Genomic DNA, 14,520 nt, shown 5'->3' with positions numbered 1-14,520 from the left:
TGAAATGAAAAATAAATTAAAATATTTTAAAAAAGGGGAAAAAAAGAATTGACTGGCATGGAACTATTTCAGGGAGTAGCACATGATCAAGAACCAATGGTAATAAAGGAAGAAGCTCAAGCTTCACTGAAGGCATAGGCAAAAAATAAACCCTAGGAACTGATGGACTACCAAAATTCTAACAAATATATTGACATATTCTAAAAATGGATGCAGTGCTAAACGTGTTCACCATGCTGTGAAAAGAAACTGAGAAGAGAGTTACCTGGCCAACTGACTGGAAGAGATACATATTTATTCCTATTCCCAAGAAATGTGACCAAACAACATGTGGAAATTACAAAATAATGAAATTAATATCACATGCAAGCACAATTTTTCTGAAGATTATTTTTGAAAATTGCTAGAACAGCACATCAGCAAAGAACTTTCAGAAATTCAGGTTGGATTTAGAAGAGGCGGTTGTATCAGAAATATCATTGTTGTTGTCAGGTGGATTTTGGTGGAAAACAGAATTCCAGAAGTATTTCTGTTTATGCTTTGTTGACTATGCAAAGGCATTTGACTGTGTGGATTGCAACCAGTTATAGCAAACATTGAGAAGACTAGGAAACCCAGAACAATTAACTGTGCCCATGTGAATTGTGTTATACCTAATCCAAGAGGCTGTTGTCTGAACAGAGCAAGAGAACATTACATGGTTTAAAATCAAGAAATATGTATGTCAAGGTTGTATACTTTCTGCATACCTATTCAAATATGCATTTTGAACAAATTCTTTGAGAAATTAGACTTGACGAAGAATATGACACCAGGATCAGAGACAAATTCAGCAGCAGCCTGTATTATGCAGATGACACAACCTTGCTTGCTAAAAATGAGGACTTGAAGTTCTTGCTGCAGAAGATCAAGGACCAAAGCCTTCAATATAAGTTACATCTCCATATCCAGGAAACAAAAATCCTCTCTATCAGGCCAATAGACAACATCGTGATGGATTCAGAAAAGGTTGAATTACCAGTATATCAGCAGGGATGAAAAATTTTGACTCATCACAAATTTGACTATACCATCATGTCTCTGTGCCCGCAGAGAACATTTTTCACAACATTTGGTTGTTTGAGTTTATAATGTATAAGGAATTTTATGCATTTGGCGCCTTCAGTTTGGAGGCTAATGTGTGAAGTGGTCGAATTCTGGAAAGTGGGTTCTCCTTGTTTTGGTTGAGGGTCAGGTGTGGACTATGGTTGTTTCTAAGGATAGATGTCTTCAAGTTGTGGTGCTGGAGAAGAGTCTTGAACATACCATGGACTGCCAAGAAAAAAAACAGGTCTGTCTTGGAGAGGGTGAAACCAAGACTCTCCTTGGAGGCTAGGATTTTGAAGCTCTGCCTCACTTACTTTGGGCACATGACTAGGAGACATCAGTCCTTGGAGAAGGACATCATGCTCGAAAGGGTGGACAGACAGTGCAGGAGAGGGAGACCCCAAATGAGATGGATTGATATAGTAACTGCGTCAATGGGAGTTGATGTGTTGGAATTAGTAAGGCTGCCTCAGAACAGGGAGGGGTTCAGAGCTTCTGTACATAAATAGAGTTGCTATATATCACAAGTGACTCAATGGCATACAACAACAATAACATACTATGATAGATTTGGAAGCAGAAGTGGTATCCACTTCCTAAAATAACATGCCTCTGGAAACTCTATGAACTTTGATAAGTGTCAATAGTTGTAGAGGGGCTTCAGGCCTTTTGTTCATAAGGTCACTATTAGTTGTGCTCAACTCAAAGGAAATCAATAACATCTTGTTCACAATCGTCTGTGAGCTGATTTGATTTGCTGGAATTGGCTAGCAATGAGCTATGGACTGGAAGCCTATTGTTTAGAGCTAATCAGGACTTGGTGGGAGGGCCTGTGTATTTAAAAGTTGCTTGTCGTTAATTGTGTTTGGAATGAACATTCTTCTAAGTGGTACAGTACTTGCCTGTCAAGTCGCTGTACTAAAGTAACTTGGGGTTGCTGTGATGCTGAACGCTGTGCCACTGGTGTGTGAAATGCCATAATGGTTAGCCATGGTGGACAGTGTTTGGAAGAACTCCCAAATTAAGAAAGGCTTGGAAGCAGGGGTGGCATCTACTTCCTAAACAACATGCCTCTGAAAACTCTATGAACTTAGAGAAACAAAAATAGTTATAGAACAAGAGTTCAAGTCTTTTTTTCATAGTGTAACTATGAATCATGCTCAACTCAATGACACTTAACAACAAAAACAAATTATTACTTGCTTTATTTACCAACCTTCACTGGTAAAATTGTAAACTTCATGAGGACAGGGATAACTGCAGATACTCTTAAAACATCTGTTAAATTTGATAATTGAATCAGAGCAAAATTTAAAGAAACACTCCCTCCCTGGTACACAATTCCCCTGCCCCCCTCCCACCGCCTCAAGTACATTCCACTATGCAACCTTAATTGTGGACTCTTGTGATAACCATAATACCCTATCATACATCGCTTTTAAATTATTCACTCCCTCATCTGTTTCAGTGCAGTATACATAACTTATCCAGTTTTTCTCAGTCTTACCCCAACCCTGATATCAGTCCCATTTTACAGCAGTGGCACCATGCAATATTTGTCCTTTTGTGACTGATATATTTCACTCAGCATAATGTCTTCCAGGCTCACCCATTTTGAATAATATTGCATGAGTTCATTGTTTTTCAATGCACCATAGTATTCCATTGTGCAAATATACCACAGCTTCTCTATCCATTCGTTTGTTGATGGGTACCTGGGTTGTTTCCAACTCCTTGCTATTGTGAACAAAGCTGCAATAAACATGGGTGTGCATATATCTGTGTGGATGTCAGTTATGGTCTCTTTGGGATATATTCCCAATAGTGGAATTGCTGGGTCAAATGCTATCTCTATTTGCAACTTTTTGAGAAAGGACCGTACCACCTTCTCAGCGGTTGCACCATTTTACACTCTCACCAACAGTGAGAATAAGGGTTCCAGTTTCTCCACAACCTCGCCAGCATTTGTTGCTTGCTGTTCTGTTAAATTTTGCTATTCTGACTGGGGTGAGATGATATCTCATAATTGTTTTGATTTGCATCTCTCTTAGAGCTAGGGATTTTGAGCATTTCATCATGTGCTTGTTGGCCATCTGAATGTCTTCTTTGGTGAAGTGCATAAACATTTTTAAACTCTGAAAATAAACTACCTCATTGCTGCAAAGCTAGTACCAACTCATGGCTGATCCTCTGGTGGGGTTTCAAAACTATAAATTGCATGGGAAGAGATTGCCTATCTTTCTCCTGTACAACAGCTGGTGGATTCAAATTGCCATCCTTTCAGTTAGCAGCACAACTCCTTACCCACTAGGCCACCAGAGCTCCCTGAAAAGCAAAAGATATCATAAATAAAATTAAAAGATAAATATCAAAACTTGGACTAATATTCTTATTCTTTTTAGTTGAGATCTTAATGGAAGCTTATTAAGACCTTGGGTTTCCAATCCTTCATTGTTGCACATTTTCCTCCCTGCCCCCCAAGCCCAGTTCAATTTTTTCTTTGGAAAACACGTTCTTTCATTGTTATATAGCTCCCCCTCTTTTACTATACAGCTCTTATTCTGGACTCCTGCCATACCAATAATACCTAATCATATATTCCGTTTATACAGTTCTTTCCCTTGTATGTTTCAATGCCATGTACATTATTTATCCCCTCTTTTCTTGTTGTTGTTTTTTATTATGTGCCATCTAGTTGTGTGTGACTCATAGCGACCCTATGTACAAGAGCCATAAATGCTGCTCTATCCTGTGCCAATCTTGCCATCTCCAACACACACATTCCCACCACCCCAATCATAGAATCGATCCATCTCATCGAAGGTCTTCCTCTCCTGAGCTGCTCTTCCACTCGCCCAAACATGACATCCCTCTTCAAGAACCAGTCCCTCCTTGCAACATGCCCAAAGTATGTCAGATGAAGCTTCAGAATCCTTGACTCCAGGGAACATTCTGGCTTCACGGTCTCCAGGACAAACCTGTTTGTTCTCCTAGCAGTCAATGGTATATTCAACACTCTTCTCCAGCACCACAGCTCAAAGGCATTAATTCCCTTTCTATCATCCCTAGTCACTGTCCACCTCTCTGATGCATAGCACACAATTGCGAAGAGTGTGGCCTGGATCAGGTGTACCTTAGTCTCCAGCCTGATGACGTTGCTCTTCAGTACTTTTGAGAGGTCCCTCACAGCTGACTTTCCCAATGCAATTCGTCTCTTGATTTCCTGGCTGCTGTCAAGGGTGTTGATTGTGGAGCCAAACAAACTAAAACTGTTAACTATCTCAATCTCTTTACCATCCGTACTGATTCTGCCAATTGGCTCAGTGGTGAGAATCTTTGTTTTCTTGATCTTAGTTTCCCTTTATATATAAACCAAACAAAATCCATTGCTGTTGATTCTGAATCATGCTGTTGTCTGGTGCCATCGAGCCACATACAACTCATAGTGAACCTATGAACAACTGATTAGAAAGAAACTTATCTCATCCTGTGCCATCCTCAAAATCTCTGACGTACTCAAGCCCATTGCTGTATCAATCCTTCTCATGGAGGGTCCATCTCATCACTGTGTCAATCCATTTTATCAAGATTCTTCCTCTCTTTTGCTGACCCTCCATTTTCCAAGGAATAGCTGCTCTTACCAACATACCCAAAGTATGTGAGACAAAGCATTTTCATCTTTCCTTCCAAGGAGCACTCCAGCAGTACTTTCTCCAAGACTTATCTCTTTATGCTTTTGGCAATCCATGGGATATTTAGTACTCTCCTCCAATACCATAACTCAAAGGCATCAATTTTTTTCCTATCATCCTTATTCATTGCCCAACTCTCAGATGCACAGGAAGTTATTGAAGAGACCATGGCCTGAATGAGGCACATATAAGTCCTAAAACTGACATTATTGTTCAGTAATTTGAAAAGATCCCTGACCGCAGACGTTCCCAGTGCAATATGTCTCTTGAGCTCCTAACTGCTGGTACCAAGTGTACTAATTGTGGATGCAAGTAAGATGAAGTTGTTGACAGTTTCACTCATTTCTCCTTCTATAATGATGTTTCCTGTAGATCCAGTGTTCAGAATTTTTTTTGTCTTGATATTGAGATGCAATCTTTGTCATTGATCTTCAGCAGCAAGCTCTTCCTCTTCACTTTCAGTGAGCAAGGTTGTGTCATCTGCATAACACAGGTTGTGGAGTGTCTTTCTCTGATCTTGATGCCATATTAATCTCTATAGAGTCCAGCTTCTTTGATGATTTGCTTAGCAAACAGATTGAATAGGCATGGAGAAAGGATATAACCCTGAAACACACCTTTCCTGTTTTTAAACCACATAGTGTCCCTTTATGTCAGGATTGATGGAAGATCTATTAACAATCTGCGTTACACAGATGACACAGCCCTGCTTGCTGAAACTAAGGAAGACCTCATGCACTTGCTGCAGAAGGTCAAGGACTGCAGACTTCAGTATGGACTGAGGCTCAATGTCAAGAAGACAAAGATTTTCACCACTGGACCAAATGACAACATCAGGATGGATGACGAAGAGACTGAGATTGTTCAAAGCTTCAGTGTGCTCGGCTTCATGGTCAACACTCTTGGCACCAGCAGCCAGGAAATTAAAAGACGTATTGCCATGGGAAAGTCTGCTGTTAGGGACCTCTCTAAAGTACTCAAGAGCAACGGTGTGTCTCTGGAGACTAAGGTGAGTCTGATACAGGCCATGGTCTTTGCAATCACTTGTTATGCATCAGAGAGTTGGACAATGACTAGGGAGGATGGAAGGAGAATTGATGCCTTTTGAGCTGTGGTGCTGGAGAAGAGTATTGAATGTACCATGGACTGCCAAGAAAACAAACAGATTCATCCTGGAGAGGGTTAAACCAGGCTACTCCTTGGAGGCAAGGATTCAGTGCTTCGTCTGACATACTTTGGACGTGTTGTAAGGAGGGACAGGTCCTTGGAGAGGGACATCATGCTTGGGAGGGTGGAGGGACAGCACAGGAGGGGAAGACCCTCTATGAGGTGGATTGATTCAGTGACTGGGGTAATCGGGATGGGTGTGTCAGAGGCAGTGCGATTGGCACAGGACAGAGCAGGGTTTAGGGCTGTTGTACATAGGGTCGCTATGAGTCGCAAGAGACTCGATGGCACATAACAACAACAGCAACAACAACAACGACAAAAGTGTTCCTTTGCTTTGGTTTCACATGAACATAATTAAGTGTTCTGAGAGCAATATTTATATATGTTAGCCATAATTTATTATGTACAGAATATGTTCTGAGAGCCATATTTACATATGTTAGCCATAATTTATTATCTACAGAATCAAGTGCCTTTGCATAGTCATTAAAGTATAAATAGACATTATTCTGGTAGTCTTTGCTTTCAGTCAGGACCCATCTGACATCAGCAATGATAACCTTGGTGCCATAGTCTCCTCTAAACCCAGCTTGAATTTCTGGCAGTTCTCTGTCAATGTACTCTTCTGGCCATTTTTGGATGATCATCCAACAATATTTTGCTTGCATGAAATATTAAAAATATTGTTAATTACTCATGTTTTGTTGTTGTTGTGTACCATTGAGTCAGAACCGAACCATCACATGGGAGGAAATTGCCCATCCTTATCTTGTGGAGTGGCTGGTGGATCTGAACTGTGCTTTTGGAACTGCAGTGTAATTTCTTACCACGAGGCCAATTCTTCATGGGAAAAGAATGGGCAATCTCCTCCTATGTGATTAAATGCCTCTGAAAATCTGCTGGAGGGTCAGCTATGGGTAAAGGAGCTCTAGTGGTATTGTTGTTGTGTACCGTTGAGTCAGAACTCACCCATATTCATTTGTTTTTGGACTTTTGGGCTGTTCCTGTTTTCTTACTATTGTGAATAAGGGTGCTATGAACATAGGTGCATATATCTCCATTCTTATCTCAGTTTTTATTCCCTTGGGGTATATTCTTGGTAGCAGAATAGCTTGATCATATGGGTTTCCTATGTTCAGCTTTTTTTTTACAAAATTCCAGTTTTTTTCCAGAGTGGTTGTACTATTTTACAATCCTACCAACAGTGCAAGAGAGTTCCAATCTCTCCACATCCTCGCCAACATTTATTGATTGTTGTCCTGTTAAACTTTGCCACTGCTATTGGAGATACCAAGATTTACACAAGGGACTGACCAAGTTTAGTACAGCCTCTTGATAGAATTAGAGATCCCTAATTGTGCAGTGGTTAAGCCCTCTGATACTAAGCACGTCAGCAGTTTGAAATTATCAACTGCTCTGCAGAAGAAAGATGGGACAGTCTATTTCCACAAACATTACTCCTTTTTCAAGCTAGGTATAATTTTTCAAAGTAGCCATTATTTACATCTTGTAATACTCCTCAATTCTGATACTATAATTAAGTGGAATTCAACTTTATTGGATTCAAAATCTTTTTTGGTTTTTAAAATTGTCATAAGTCTAATAGTATATTTTTTTTTTGCCGAATTAACAAAGTTTATTTCAAGTTTGAACCTGGGCTCCCACGTGCTGACACATCAGCATCCAGCCGAGAGCCCCGAGTTGATGTCTGCCCCTCCTTTTATACCTCTGCTCTTCCCCTGCCCAACTGTACACGCCATGATTGACCATCCACAGTAGTTTGGGTATTTGTCCACCTCCAATTGGCTAGCCATAGCTCAGGGAAACAGTTTGGAAACCTATTTGAATCTTATCAGTTACTTTAGATACAGGAATGGGAAAAAATCCCTTGTGTCCTTAAAAAGAGGAAGGATTCCACTTTATGGCAGTTGATCAATCAGGGTGGGATTTACCACAGGTAGGGGTTGTTTGTTTGTTAAAAAACCACTCAAGCAGGTGGGATGGAGTTAACCAGAAACTGAGTTTCTGATAACAGGTCCTTTCATTCCCCACTGGTTTTTCTTAATAAATCAAACTATTGACTTATCAGTTTCAGTGAGATACTGATAATGGGTTTGAGTCATAAGGATTTTAAAGATTTTCACACGAGTTGGGATGAGGTTAACTAAGTACCTGAAATACAGGGCCACCTAAATCTATGGGGAAGCAATGGGGACGGCGCAACAGTTAAAAAAAAAAGCATAAAAAGATAATTACAGTCTGGATAGCCTGACCTTTAAAGGGTCGGGAGTAGGAGTCACTGTCCATTTTTCTTGGTTGTCCTTTGCTTGCTTGAGTCGGGAGTGATGTATCCAATGTTTCTTTCTGGCCACCTTCACTGCAGTTGGGGTGCTGAGGACAACAGTATGTGGACCATCCCAACGGGTTCGAGCTGTGCTGTGTTGAGCTTCTTGACCCAGACTAGGTCCCCTGGAGTGAAGAGGGGTTTTCTGATGTCCTGGGGTTCCTGAGAGATCTGCACCTGGCATGCTGCTTGCTGTGCCGTGACTCTGTATGACTGGAGGGCCTGTAGGGACTTAAGCAAACTTTGATTTTTAACCTTTTCTAACTGTTCTGCTCCTATTTGGGGGATAACCGGGGGAGGTCTTCCAAGTACAATTTCAAAAGGGGTATATCCCTGGGCATAGGGGGTACATCGGGTTTTTAAAAGGACAAAGGGAAGGAGATCTATCCAGTTACCGCCTGTCTCGAGCTTTAGCTTTGTAAGAGATTCCTTTAAAGTCCGGTTCATTCGCTCTACCTGTCCTGAACTTTGAGGCCTGTAAATGCAATGGAATTTCCAATTGATCCCTAATACCAAAGCCAATTGTCGGGTGACTTGGGCGATGAATGCTGGGCCATTGTCAGACCCCATATATAACGGCAGGCCAAACCGTGGGAGGATTTAAAGAACTAGTTTTTTGGTTACTAATGAAAGGAAAATTTTTTAAACAATGTCCCCACACCCAAGTATTGTAAGAACCTATACTTTTGATCTTGTGTGAACATTTATGTTCCAGGAACTAGCTGACCACAAACTGAACAAGCAGTTACTGAACTGACCACAAGCTGAACAAGCAATTACTGGCAAAAACCATATCTTAACTAACATCAGCAGCAGGTGACTGACCTAAAATTGAACTTCTGCTTTTTCCAAAGAGCCAATGAGTGAATTCCACGCCAAAGAACCCCTAGACCCTGTATAAAAATCCCTTGCTTTTTCCGCTCGGGGTCGACTTCCCTGTCTTCTGCGTGAGATACAAGTTGTCCCGAAGCTTCATCAATAAAGCCTCTTGTGATTGCAGCGAGTGGATCTGGTGTGAGTTGCTCAGCATCACGCCCGATCTGGGAAATGCCCTAGTTTGGGGTCTTTCACTACCTGAGCTGTTTCTTGTTTAGTAGGGAAAGCCTCTGGCCAGCCAGAAAAAGTGTCCACGAGCACTAGGAGATAACTATATCCCCCTCGCGCTCTTGGCATTTCAGTGAAATCGATTTCCCAATGTTCTCCTGGACTGCTGCCTCGGAACCTTATTCCTGGCTCTAGTACCGATACTGGATTTGAGTTAACTTGCACACAGATGGAGCATCGGCTGGCCACATCCTTTGAGAGTTTATAAAGTCTCTTTACTGAATAATGTTTCCTCATGAAGCTAGTTTGGTTCCTCCCAGGTGGGTGTTGTAGTGGGTCTGAGTAATTACTTCTCACCCCAGAGTTTTTGGGAGCAGTATTCGTTTGTCCAGAAGGTGAATCCACGCCTGTGAGTCCTTTTTTCCTTGATGTTTGGTTAATAAGTTTTCTTCTTCCAGGGTGTAGTGAGGAACAGGCCCTGGGTGGTTATGTGTGGTGGTGTTTGCCACTAGTATTTCAATTGGCTCTACTGGGTTTTTGGCTACCTCCCGGGCAACTTGATCTGCAAAGCCCCTTGAGGTTTCTGAATTGTCTTTCTGGTGTCCCTTACAATGAATAACTGCTATTTTTTTCTGGCCCCCAGATAGCAGGTAACAGGTTTAAAATTTCAGGGACATTTTTAATGTCCTTTCCTGCAGCAGTTAAAAGCCCTCTCTCCTGGTAGAGCGCCCCAAGTCTAATAATCTTTAAAACCTCCATGCATTGACTGTGGAATAAATAAATACCTGTGTCACATACTATATTCACCTCTATTTTTTTAATTTTTTATTTTTATTTTATTATTTTTGTGTGTGTGTACTGTCAAATCAAATCTGACTGGTACAGGAGGAGATTGTCCCTCCTTCCTCGGCAGAGCATCTGGTGGATTTGAACCGTGCACCTTTGGGATTGTAGTGCAGCTTCTTGCCACTAGGCCACCAGAGCTCCCCTTATACACCTCTATTTTACAAATTTCAGAAAAACAATGGTGATTAATAGAAATGTTTTCTCTATAAACTGACACAAAAAGCATAACTATTGTGTGAACACCAGCTAATGTGAGATGGATGTTGGCTGAAAGCAGAAAGCACCAGAAGAATGTCTATATATATTTTATCAACTATGCAAAGGCATTTGACTGTGTGGACCACAACTAACTGTGGCTAACACTGAGAAGAATGGAAATCCCAGAACATTTGATTGTGCCTCATGTGAAACCTAGACCAAAATGCTATTATCTGAACAGAGCAAGGGACTATTCAGGATGTTTCATATAATAAAATCATATACTATATGGTCTTCTGTAAAAAAAAAAACACATAAAAAAACCCAACTAAAAAAACCCCTATGGGGCAATTCTACTCAGAATAGACTCTATGGTAGAGGCTTTGGCTTGGTTTTGGACTGAGGTGGGAAGGAGAAAAAAGGAGATGCTATTGCTTATTAAGCACTGAGTTTAAATTACATAAATTAAGGATAGGATTACAAAATCTCTTTTTTAAATACAGAAACGGAAAAGACAATTCTCAAATTCATATGAAATTGCCAAAGGGATAGCCAAAACAATCTTGAAAAAGAGGACAAAAGTGGGAGGATCCACTTCCATAATTTAAAATTGACTATATAAAATTATCTCTAGTTAAAGATTGCCAGATCTTAGATATAGAAAAATTTCAAAGTGTCCTCAAGAAAACTTCCAGAACAAATAGAGAAATAAAGCAAAGTTGCTGAGTACAAAGTCAAGAAACAAAAATCAGTTGGGATTCCATCTACCAGTAATCAGAAATCTGAAGGCAAAATTAGGAAAGTTTAGGGAAATAATCTTATCAAAGGCTCTAAATACCTGGGTTCCTAAGTACATAGGAACAGATTTAACTGGGGATGTGAAGGACTTGTTGTTGTTGTTGTTATGTGCCGTCGAGATGCCTGCGACTCATAGCGACCCTATGTACAACAGCTCTAAACTCTGCTCTGTCCTATGCCAATCTCATTGCCTCTGACACACTCATCCCAATTGCCCCAGTCACTGAATCAATCCATCTCCCAGAGGGCCTTCCCCTCCTGCGCCTGCCCTCCACTCTCCCAAACATGATGTCCCTCTCCAAAGACCAGTCTCTCCTTACAACATGACCAAAGTATGTCAGACGAAGCCTCAGAATCCTTGCCTCCAAGGAGCAGCCAAGTTTAACCCTCTCCAGGATGAATCTGTTTGTTCTCTTAGCAGTCCATGGCACCTTCAGCACTCTTCTCCAACACCAAAGCTCAGAAGCATCAATTCTCCTTCTATCCTCCTTGGTCATTGTCCAGCTCTCTGATGCATAACAAGTGATTGCAAAGACCATGGCCTGTACCAGACGTGCCTTTGTCTCCAGAGACACACCGTTGCTCTTGAGTACTTTAGAGAGGTCCCTAACAGCAGATTTTCCCATGGCAATACGTCTTTTTATTTCCTGACTGCTGGTGCCAAGAGTGTTCATTGTGGAGCCAAGCAAACTAAAACTGTGAACAATCTCAATCTCTTCAGCATCCATCCTGATGCTACCAATTGGTCCAGTGGTTAGAATCTTTGTCTTCTTGACATTGAGCCTCAATCCATGTTGAAGGCTGCAGTCCCTGACCCTCAGCAGCAAGCGCTTCAGGTCCTCCTCAGTTTCAGCAAGCAGGGTTGTGTCATCTGCATAACACAGATTGTTTATGGATCTTCCACCAATCCTGATGCCACATTTCTCCTCATAGAGTCCAGCCTCCCGGATGATCTGTTCTGCATACAAGCTGAAAAGGTATGGAGACAGGACACATCCCTGGCATACGCCCTTCCCAATTTTGAACCATGTGTTTCCTTGCTCTGTTCTGACAACTGCCTCTTGGTTCAAGTATAAGTTTCGCATTAACATGATCAAGTGTTCTGGGATTCCCATTCTCAGAGTCAGCCACAGTTTGTTATGATCCACACAGTCAAATGCCTTTGCATAATTGATGAAGCACAGACACTGTTAAAGGTGATTAAAAAAACTTAAATGAATGGAAAGATGTTACAAATTGATGCGTTGAGAGCATTTACATTATCAGTCAATATTACCCAAAGCAACTTACAGATCCAATGTAAACCTGATCAAAATTTCAACAGCCTTTTTCCTAAAACGGAAAAATTTATTCTCAACTTTATATGAGATGGCAAGAGGACCCAAATAGCTAAGGTAATGTTGAAATTGTAGAATAAAGTAGGACAATTAGCACTTTCTATTTTAAAGCACATTATACAGCTTTGAGCTTTGGTGCTCTCTTGGAAGAAGCTGTGCAATTTACTGTTTCTGAAAACCTGGTCAAGCTGTAAGTAGGTTTTAATGGCATGCAATGACAACAACAATGTATAGCTTCAGTAAACAAAACAGCCTGATACTGATGTAGTAACAGATACATAAACCAATGGAACAGTCTTGAAAGTCTAGAAATAAGCCCATAAACCAGTTGCCAATATATGCACTTTCCCATACTCTAATTATTTCAATAGGTTATTGGATGACTTAAGCAAACTGAAAATTATCATATTACACTTAAGGAGGCTAAACCTCCAATTCAGAGTGCCAGCTGTAGGGGGAAGGCTCTTTCTTTGTGTCAGTTCTGGAGCAAGGTCCATGTTTTCTTCATTATCTATAGGCCTATTGATCTCTAGTGAGGAATTTCCTAGCACAAAGACCAGAGTCCAGAGAATGAGCTCTATTCCTGGTGATTCTTTCTTGATGGTACTTTTCACTTTGAATTTTTCCCAGCTTAATTTCTTATGAGATGAAAGATGTTAAAGGTCACACCCTAGGGAAATTTCTCTTAAAGGGATGTAAGATTGTCATGAGATTAAGGGGTGTTGCACTCCATTCATATGCATCATGTTTTCTACATGTACTTTGTATCTTGTATAATCATTCATATACATTACATTATATACAATTACTCTTGCTCTGTGCCTATTATCACCCTGTCTTTTCAAACCCTCATTGAACCTTTCCCATTACTTCATCCCTCTTCAGCCACTAACCTCTGCTATCCTAGTGATTTCCCCCCTTTCCCCTTTTTTCTGCCCTCTCCTTTCCCTTTTGAACCTTTATACATATCTTATTCAATTATCCTCCTATTTTCACAATAGTGGCCTTATGCAGTATTTCCATCATGTAACTATTTCACTCAGTAAAATACCCTCTAGCCTTTCCCAAGTTATATGGTATTTTACAAAATTGTTACTCCTTAGTGCTGCATGGTATTCCATTGTGTGAATGTACCACAATTTCTCAATTCATTCCTTTGTTGATAGACATTTGAACTATTTCAATTTTCTTGCTATTGTAAATAATGCTACTGTGAATGTAGGTGTATAAATGTCCATTTGTGTCTCAATGTGGATTTCCTTGGGATATATTCCTAGCAGTGGAATAGCTGGGTCATATGCCATTTCTATGTTCAGATTTTCTTCACTTTTAATATATTCAGGTTGTTGAGTTAATTTCTATCATTATGACAATGTGGTCTGAAAATATACTTTGTAGCATTTCAATGTTTTTTAATTCATGGAGGTTTGTGTTATGCCCTAATATGTGATCAATTCTGGAGAATATACTGTATGCACTTGAGAAGAAAGTAAACTGAGTTTTTGTTCAGTGAATTCCCAGAATATCTATTAGGTTGATGATGATATAGTTCAGTTCTTCTGCATCTTTGTTGAGCTTCTTTTGAGCTGACCTGTCTTTTGGTAAGAATGATGTGTTGAAGTCTCCTACTACTATCGTGGTGTTGTGTCTTTCTTTCTTCAAGTGTTAACCATTTTATATATTTTGCAGATTTATTATCAGGTGCATAGAGATTAATTAAGGATATGTTCTCTCTCTTTTTTTTTAAGAAGTATTCTTAATTTCTATTTATTGGAAATGCTCCAATTTTACCATCATATTGAGGGACAATTTTTCTGGGTTTATAATTCTTGCATAGTGATTTTCTCCTTCTCAGAGAGTTTTATATATGGTATTTCATTACCTTCTTGGCTGCCTTATTTCTTCTGAGAAATAGGAGTTCGGTCTTATTGATTCTCTTTTGTTGATAGCTCTATTTTTGCTGAGCTGCTTTTAGTAGTCAATATCTTTTTTTTGTTATTTATTT

At 40.2% G+C, this 14,520-nt stretch overlaps 2 pseudogenes; both read right to left on the bottom strand.

The window, feature by feature from the left end:
* The window catches only part of LOC102857973, a 32,575-nt pseudogene extending 23,713 nt beyond the window's left edge, over positions 1 to 8,862 (bottom strand).
* Positions 8,863 to 9,321: 459 nt separating this feature from the next.
* The window catches only part of LOC102857567, a 118,373-nt pseudogene continuing 113,174 nt past the window's right edge, over positions 9,322 to 14,520 (bottom strand).

The sequence above is a fragment of the Elephantulus edwardii genome, unplaced genomic scaffold, assembly GCF_000299155.1.
Source record: "Elephantulus edwardii isolate Elephantulus edwardi_28Jun2011 unplaced genomic scaffold, EleEdw1.0 scaffold00131, whole genome shotgun sequence".
Classification (NCBI taxonomy): Eukaryota; Metazoa; Chordata; class Mammalia; order Macroscelidea; family Macroscelididae; genus Elephantulus; species Elephantulus edwardii.
This window is presented reverse-complemented; position numbering and strand designations above follow the sequence as displayed.